The sequence below is a fragment of the Microtus oregoni genome, unplaced genomic scaffold (assembly GCF_018167655.1).
Source record: "Microtus oregoni isolate MIOR12 unplaced genomic scaffold, Mior012 000013F_ref0000133, whole genome shotgun sequence".
In the NCBI taxonomy this organism is placed as follows: domain Eukaryota; kingdom Metazoa; phylum Chordata; class Mammalia; order Rodentia; family Cricetidae; genus Microtus; species Microtus oregoni.
Window position 1 is genome coordinate 41,987,608 of NW_024543072.1, and position 8,741 is coordinate 41,996,348.

Here is an 8,741-nt window from a genome sequence, read left to right on the forward strand (position 1 = left end):
GTCATGCCTTCCTGCCAGCTGCCATACTCTCCGCCATGATGGTTGTGAACTCTAAACCCTCTGAAATGGTAAGCCCCCAAATAAATGCTTTCTTCTATAGGTCATGGTTTCTTATCATAGCCATAGAAAAGTAGCTAAGATAGCATGGGGAAACTTGCATGCGTATTCCTAAAAGAAAAAATCCAACTTGGAAGAGGCTTCATGCTGCAGGATGGAGCCATGTGTGACATTATGGGGACAGCAAAGTGATGAGCACAGTAAAGGAAAGGCCAGGGGCTCGTCGGGGAAGGGGTATGTAGGGGAAGCTCTCTAAACAGTGTTTTCAGGCCACAGAAATAATTTTGTACAGTACTATGTGGAGGACACATGCCGTCAACACATTTGTCTAAAGTCACAGCATGCACTCAAGAGTTCACCTCTGTGTGAACTGTGAACTTCGGGAGATAAGGAGGCTTTGGTCTAGGCACTGCTGGGACTGATGATGGTGAGAGAGGCCATGAGGGTAGGGACATTTATAGCAACTCTCCTACTCTCTGCTTAACTTTGTTAGGAACCTAGAACTGTTCTACTTATCGTTTGGAAATCTTTTATTTGTTCTGTTTTATTCATTCTTGTAACAGGAGGAGTGGGCTGCTTGTCGTCCCGACTGCTAGCTTACCGCCAAAATAATTACACAGAAACTGTATTCATTTAAACACTGCCTGGCCCATTAGCTCTAACTTCTTATTGGCTAATTCTTACATCTTAATTTAACCCATTTCTATTCATCTGTGTATTGCCATGTGACTGTGGCTTACCCGCAAGATTCTAACCAGTGTCTGTCTCAGGCAGGAGATCCATGGCGTCTGCCACTCTTCCCTTCTTCCCAGCATTCAGTTCTGTCTACTCTGCCTAAGTTCTGTCCTATCAACTAGGCCAAGGCAGTTTCTTTATTCATTATCCAATGAAAGCAACACACAAACAGAAGGAACTCCTACACCACATTCTCAGTACATAGACCTGGCTGGCCTGGATCTCCATGCATGGACCAAGCTGACTTTGAGCTAGCAGCATCTCTGCCTCTGTGCTGGGACTACTGATGTGTGCACCCACATAAATGCTCTTAAAACTGTTCTTAAATATAACCCATACGAGGCCTGGTGGCACATGACTATAATCCCAGCACTCAGGGGGCTTAGGCAGAAGGATCAGAAGTTCATAGCCAGCCTGGGCTACATAGAGAAATGGGAAGGAAAAAAAAGGAAAGAGGAATTTATTAAAAATGTCATATATTCAGTAAATTGAATGTTCACAAATATTTAACATTTATTGCAAATTAAACACCTCCAAGTATTTAATTAAATTCATAAAGAACAGTTTCTCTTAAAGACTTGAAATATGTTAAACTTATAAACAAAGTCACCGCGAGTCCTCCCAGAGCTGTTTAATACCCTTGTGCCAAAACCGGCCATAAAACTTCCAAGGCCGTGTAGATTTCACTCTTTCTTATCCTAAATTCCACACCTTCCCGGGGTGCCAATTTTAACACCTTGCTAGGATTTCAGTGACTTTTTACCAAGTTCTATTTTTTGCCTTCTTAGGGATTTTTAACAACCTTACCAGACCACAAGAAGAAAGAGAGCCACCTCAAACTGTAGGGCCTGAAAAGTCTGGGAGGCTGGGTTATTGACTCTGGGTCAGGAGATGAAGCTGGACTGCAGCGTCTAGGCCGAGTCCATCAGGGGAATCTTCCCAGATGCTTCAGGAAGACTTAGTCCCTACCTTTAGGGAAGGTGTTAGTAGCACCAAATATCCCCCTCGAGATGAGGTTAGTAGAATCTGGTTTGGCCACCACCACACACCCATTGCTCGGTAGTCATGATGGACTTTGGGGCTGTTAGCATAATTACAGCCCAGTGACTCCTTACTGGGGTTGCATCATAACTCACAGGCCTACTGTGAGCTCGAATTGCCTAAGGGAGGTGGCAGACATCTATCTGGGTCATTAGGGCTCCTTGTTGGCCCCTGGAAACATGTGAAGGACCTTTATTCAGTCACCAGACTCCCAAGGCGAGGAAGCCCCGTCCTGGGACAGCGCCAAACCAATTCCTTGCTTCCGTTCTCTCCTGCTTGCAGACAAAAATGAGTGCTTGCCCTTTATAAAGACGTATATACTAGGGGAAAAGGTCCATTTCCATGACATGTCCCGTGTATCAAAGTGAGAGCAAACGAACACACCCCATTATATCCACACTCCTTTTAACCTGTCCCCTAGAGTTTGAGTATTTTAATGAATCCACTGTCTTTCTATGTCTCAACCTTGTTCAATTAATACCCAAACTGTTGAAGTTTGACCTGAAGCCTCTGGTCAGCTTCTCTGTCCTGGTATGGCTGCCTCTACCATTCTTATATTTGTTAAATTGTTTGAGTGTTTTGCCTGCATGCACACGTGAGGTCAGAAGAAGGCGTCAGATTCCTTGGAACTGGAGTTACAGATGGTTGTGAGCTACCATGTGAGTACTGGGACAGAACCTGGGTCCTCTGCAAGAGCAGCAAGGAGCTCTCAACCACTCAGCCATCTCTCTAGCCCCATTGCCCCTGACATTCCAGAACACATTCTGACTGGCAACAAGAACAGAGCCCAGGCTCATCTAGTTTTTCCCCACCCTAACACATGCAATCGGCCATCCTACAAGGAGGAGGAGAGCTGTGGAGAGGCTCAGTTGGAAAGTGCTTGCTGTACATGAGCACCGGATCCCCAGCACCCAGAAACGTGGCATGCAAGTGTATAACTCCAGAAATAAGTAAGATGGAGAGCAATAGAGGAAGTCTACCTCTGCCTTCACACAGGCAAACATGGGTGTACATACATGCACACATGTGCATTACCCCAAAACCAAAATTGGGCCTTCTGAGTATTTGGTGGCACTGTGAGCGTGGGAGGACGCGGACATGGATACTGCTTGGCTGGCGGCAGAGACCAAAGGCTATTTGCCAAGGTCATGGTTCATACTCTATCAATTACTTAGCACACTGCAGCTTCCACCTGCTTTTCTTACCAGAGGAGCCTTCGGGGACCTTGGATACTTTGTCTAGGCTTACCTATGCAATCCACCCCAGAACTGTTGTAGGGAAAAGAGCTGACCAGGTCTACTTCCCAGTCGACCAGAGTGTCACCACCTCTAAGAAGAACAAGGCTTTGGTTTTCAACTGTTCCCTCCGGAACACACCATGGGAGAAAGTAGGATGGGGCAGCGGCCCAATTTGTATTTAGAGTCCCCTGGTGGTATGGTTTTGAGGACAGGTAGGGTGTAGGCAACAAAATCATGGAATTCCTTAGTGACTCTCCTTCTGAACCAGAGTTTTGAACCCAGGAAGCAGCACCAGAATGAGGGAGGAGGACTCAGCAATGGGGAGCTTTCTGTGTCTGGATTACAGAGCCACGGATGTAGGCGGTAGACCATTTCTGTTCTCCGGGTGTGTGATGGTACTGGAAATTCAGATGTGCATGGGGCCTGGGCAAAGTTTGTGTTTGGCCTGTTGAGTAAGAGGTGTTTCCTTTCAGATGGAAACATCTAGAGCCTGTTGCATGCATCAGTTAGCATTTCTAACATGAACCACAGGCAGAGGAAGCCTCCTAAGTTCAAGGCAGGTGGTGTGGGCTGTCTGCTGCCAAGGGGTACTCTCCAGAGGTTTCCACAGCTTGGGCCGCTGCTGGCTTAGACCACTTGGGAAGACTTGGGGACTCTTCTGTTTTCCTAATTCGCATTTTGTCTGAGTCATTGCCAGGGTTCCTCTGATGTTTTTACTTAATACCAGAATTCCAACCAAAATTAACAAATAGCCCTGGAGGCTAGGCCCCAGAGTAGGGGCTGACCATTCTCCCCACGGCCAGCACTAGTAGAACCCAAGCTACAGAAGCTCCTGAGCAAGTCTTGGCCATTCTAGAAGATTATCTCTGCCCCCTAACTTTTTTTCTGATGGACTTTAAGTCTCTGGTTAAACAGCAGAGGCCAGGGAAAGAAAAAGTTCCCCCCAACATATACACAAAATCCTCCTCTCCCAGCCCCTAGTTTTCCCCTGCTGGCCTGGCCTGATCATCACTTGCTCCCAGGAGTCAACCTCACCTCAGGCAACGACAAGCCCCATCCTCAGAGAAGACCCTGCTGTGGCCTTTCTGGGGCAGCTGCACGGGTCTGTCCTCCTCTGCGATGACACTCTTGAGAGAGACAGTGAAGCCATCCATCTGTTTCCACTCAGAGCCTGGACACGGCAGCATGGATCCTGTTTGTTTACCTAATTTAGTGTTAGGTTATTTTTCTTCCTCCTTTCTTGATTGCGAGAAAGTGCCAAATACAATCAACCCCTTCCACTACACCACTGTTCCCTGCGCCGAGCCAGAGAAAGTCAGCCTGGAAAAATAATTACTCCCAGGCTAAGGCTAGGCCAAACGCCTGTCTGCAGCCTTATTCCTCATGGTTCTATACCCACTGAGTTTGCACTCTGCCACACTCTGTCCCTTCTCACCTTCAGCTTGGGTTATGCCATCCCTGCCTTGGGTTGCCCTTTCTGTTTCTCTATACCAACTGGGATCCTGCCCCAATCTCCAAGTTGAGCTGGGCTGCCCCAATCTCCAAGTTGAGCTGGGCTGCCATTGTTTCTAGCCCACAGCAATAGGGGCTACGCATCAGTTCTCAGGACCAAAGGAAAATGTGACTCAGACCCTGCCTTCCTACAGCTGCTTGCACAAGTGGAGACAGAAGGTGGGCATTGAAAAAGACAATTATCTCACCATGGAGAAATGGCAGGTGCTGGAGAGAGGGCACATTTACTTTAACAGAACCTCACATAGTGAATTCACACCCATAAGAGTTGACAACTTTTATGTATCAGTTAGAAATAAAAGAACTACGGTTGCACATACAGGAAGTCCCCAAGTGAAGCAGGCCCTTGGCCCCACTCAGCTCTCCTAAGAGCACCTACTTGTCACCTCACGATCCCCTTACTACTTTGCCACCCCAGCGTCTTTCAACCTAGGCTCAGATTTGAGTCCAAGTTGACCCCAGTGTGCCAACTGCTTCCTGGGGTTGTCCAGAAACAACACTTTTGCTATGTCAAGTCTCCTTCATTCACTGGGGCGGAGTGGCAAGTACATTTTCAGCTCCCTGCACTTCTTCTGGAAAGGACATGAACTGGTCTAACTCCTTGGCTGCCCAATGCTCTCTGCTGCCAACAATGTGTGTGGGTCCCAGGTTTCTAGATGTTGGGAGTCTGTCTGTAGCTTATCGAAGAGGGACCATGGAGCTCCCTGTTGGGCATTCAGCTCCAGGGAAGAAGTGGTAGGAAGCGGGACTTGGGCAACTTGTCCTACGGAGATGGGAGGCCTTGAGTATCTGGGGAGTCCTGCAGGAAGGTTGAGACATGAACAGTGCCGTGACTGCCTGGATGCTTTGTAGAACCCCAGAAGCTACCGCTGAGAGCTACTGAGCTCCCAGGCCACATGAGGGACTGTATGGAGATGCCTTACCCTATAGGGTCCCAGGTCCCTTTGGGGCTCCAAGGAGCACAGGGAAATGAGCAAGTGTGCAGATTCTGAGAGTTGTAGGAGTTTCGTGGTAGTGGGTAGAGGCCCACAGAGGACTATTTATTCTGTCATTGTGACCTTAATTGATCATACTTTAAACTCGCATGCACGAGAAGCTGGGTCACCAGGACAAGGCTCAAAGCCCTGAGCATGGCATGTCTGGGTCCTTTTTGTCCTTTCTAGCTACACCTTCAAGTTGTCACCATCCATAGGTCTGCCTCTTTGCCCAGCCTACTACTCTGCCTGCATGTCCCCTCTCTCTGCTTCCTACCTGCCAATCATCTACACAGGCACCTGGCACCCATGGGACACAGCCTTGAAGCCTCAGCTTGGGCTCCATCTAAAAATCTTGGCCTCGTCTGGTCTGTTTCAATCTGATATAATCCCTTTTGAGGGAAACATCCCCAGCAAGTACAGCTAGCTCCTTCAGAGCAGAGACTCATCCCATACAGGTTCAGCAGACTGCTTGCTACGTGTTGGTGGGAAGCTTCCATAAGGTAGATAAACTAAGTAGTAAATAAAGTAAATGAACCAGGAAGAGAACATCATATGAGTATATCACTCCAAGGTGTGTGTGTGTGTGTATATATACAATATGTATATATGTATGTGTATATATAATATGCATATATGTATATGTGTGTATATATATACATATATATACAACTTTAGAATTGGTCACAAGAGCCAAGTTACAGAATCTGCCTAATGTCCATTAACAGACGAATGGGCAAAGAAAACGGGGTGTATATACAGTGGAGTTAATTCAGCCATATAGAAGAATGAGATTGTGTCATTTGCTGGAAAATGGACACAACTGGAACTCATCATATTAAGTGAAGTAAGCCAGACTCAGAAAGACAAAAGTCATGTTTTCTCTCCTTTATGAATTCCAGATTTTATAAAGATACATAAAATCCCATATATGAGGTCATATATATACACACACACGTACACACCATGAAAGCAAAGAGACAGACCTGTGAAGGAGGGGCCAGTGGGAGGCAAAGAGTGGGAAGGAGAGGGTGTGAGAGGTGAATATATTTATGCAGCCCATCATTCACAATGATGCACCAATTCAAACCATTTTTTTCATGTGACTTAAACTGGGTACAGTGGCTCACACAATTGAGAGGCTGAGAGTCTCACTGGAGATCTGAGGCCACAGTGCTGTGCAGGATTACAGTGAAATCCTGTTACAAACAAGCAAAAGGGGAGACTGGAGCAATGGCTCAGTGGTTAAAAGCACTGGCTACTCTTCCAGAGGACCAGGGTTCGGCACCCACGTGACAGCACTGAAGTTCCGGTTCCAGTGGGGATGGTGCCCCCTTCTGGCCTCTAGGAGCACTGCATACACAGATGTAAATTCTAGTGGAAACACCCATACACACAAAATATTCTAAAGCAAAATAAAAAGTAAATTAGCAAGAAGAGGAGGAGCATCCCCAGGAATCCTTGGGTAAGCAAAGCTTTCTGTCTTTGGTGTTCCTGTACTGCTGCAAAAGGCATGATCACCCCAGGCATATGGCTCCGCAAAGCTGGCTGCCACTCACGCTGTCTCAGGAAGGCAGGGCACGGGTACTCAGTGAATGTCACTACAGACAGTCCCACCAATTAAATTTAGTAGAGTTATTTAGCAAAACAATGATTTGTGAGCTGGGCTAGCGTCAGGACAGTGTCTTCAGGAGGCTTCTATAGGAAAACAGAAAAGCCGTTCAGAGGTCCACTTAACCTTGCTACAGCTTAGCTAGACAAACAGTTACCAGCTCCATCAGCTACACCCTCACACCCTCTCCTTTCTACTCCTTGTCCCACACCTAAGGCACTAGTCCCCTTCTTTCACGGTCTGTCTTTTGCTCACTCCATACATATATGTATACACACACACAGATACATCAGTTACATCTGAGCAGTCTACAGCTCCTTCTGAACCACCCAAACCTTAATCATGATTAAACTCCACATTAGTTTTGCCTGTTAGACATAGTGCCAGTGGCCAGTTCACAGATGATGGATATGGAGACTCCACTTGACCTTTCATTCCACAGTTCAGGGGTCAGGTTAGCCTGTTTAGTCAAGAGGAAGTCAAATCACCCTTGGCTTTATGGAGAGCTTGAGTGAACTGCTATGCTCCCGTGACCTTAACCATCCATTCCCAAAGAGCGGGCTCCTCTGGAGACGTAGTAGCTAATTCTGAGAGAACCGGCTTAGAGTTCCAGTGGCGCAGATCACAATGTGGGCGGTGCTGCTAAGGCATGAACTTGTAAGGGGTTAAAATCAAGAAACAAGAATAGCCTGGGCTGCACACCCGTTCTAGGACCTGCCTTCTGGGGTTCCTATGTGTTTTCTTCTTCTTGTGGTGATGGGCTCAAACCCAGAGCCTCGGACATGCCAGGCAAGGGCTCCACTCCTGGGCCACATGCCCAGCCCCTCTTGCCCCTTGCCATGATTCACAGGGTTCTCTCCATCTCTTTCATCTTGTGGTTCACTGGGAACATCGTGGACTTGGAAAGAAGCTGCCTAGTTTCTTTCCAGCCCCACCAAAAACAGACATATTGGAGACAAAGATAGTGTCTCACAAATAACACTGTACTCGTAGGTCCTTGACTTCCTCCCACAGTCAGGTGGGAGTCATTAAATGCCAGTTTTAGAGAAGGGAAAACTGACTAATGACTGATTCTGGGACAGCTCGCTAATACATGATGGGCGTGCAAACTCCATTCTTCCTCTGCTAGAGCACGCTGACTCCCAGCCTGGGGCTCCCAGATCCCCTCAGTCATGTGTCAGCTCTCTGCCTTCTCTCTTGAGTTCTCAGTGCCTCTCCTCTTGCTGTTGGGACCTACACCGTAGACTGGACTGAGCCTGAGCTGTCTGCCTACACCATGGGGCACCCAGAAACTGAGGACCAATTGCCACAGGCCATCGGCTCCTTAGGAAGCTGGGCCTGGGATAAGCCTAGGAATGTGTGCTGCTTGTTCTTCAGCTCCTGGGGTCTGTGAGGAAGCATGGCAGGGGCCGGTTCACACCACCCTGCCTACCTAGGACCCCCATCTCCTAGAGTTCATTCTGCCCTCCAGGAGGCCTCATCAGGCTGGAGAGGTGACTCTGTGTTTGAGAGCACGCACTGCTCTTGCAGAGGACCCAGGTTCACTTCCCAGCATCCACATGGCAGCTCCCA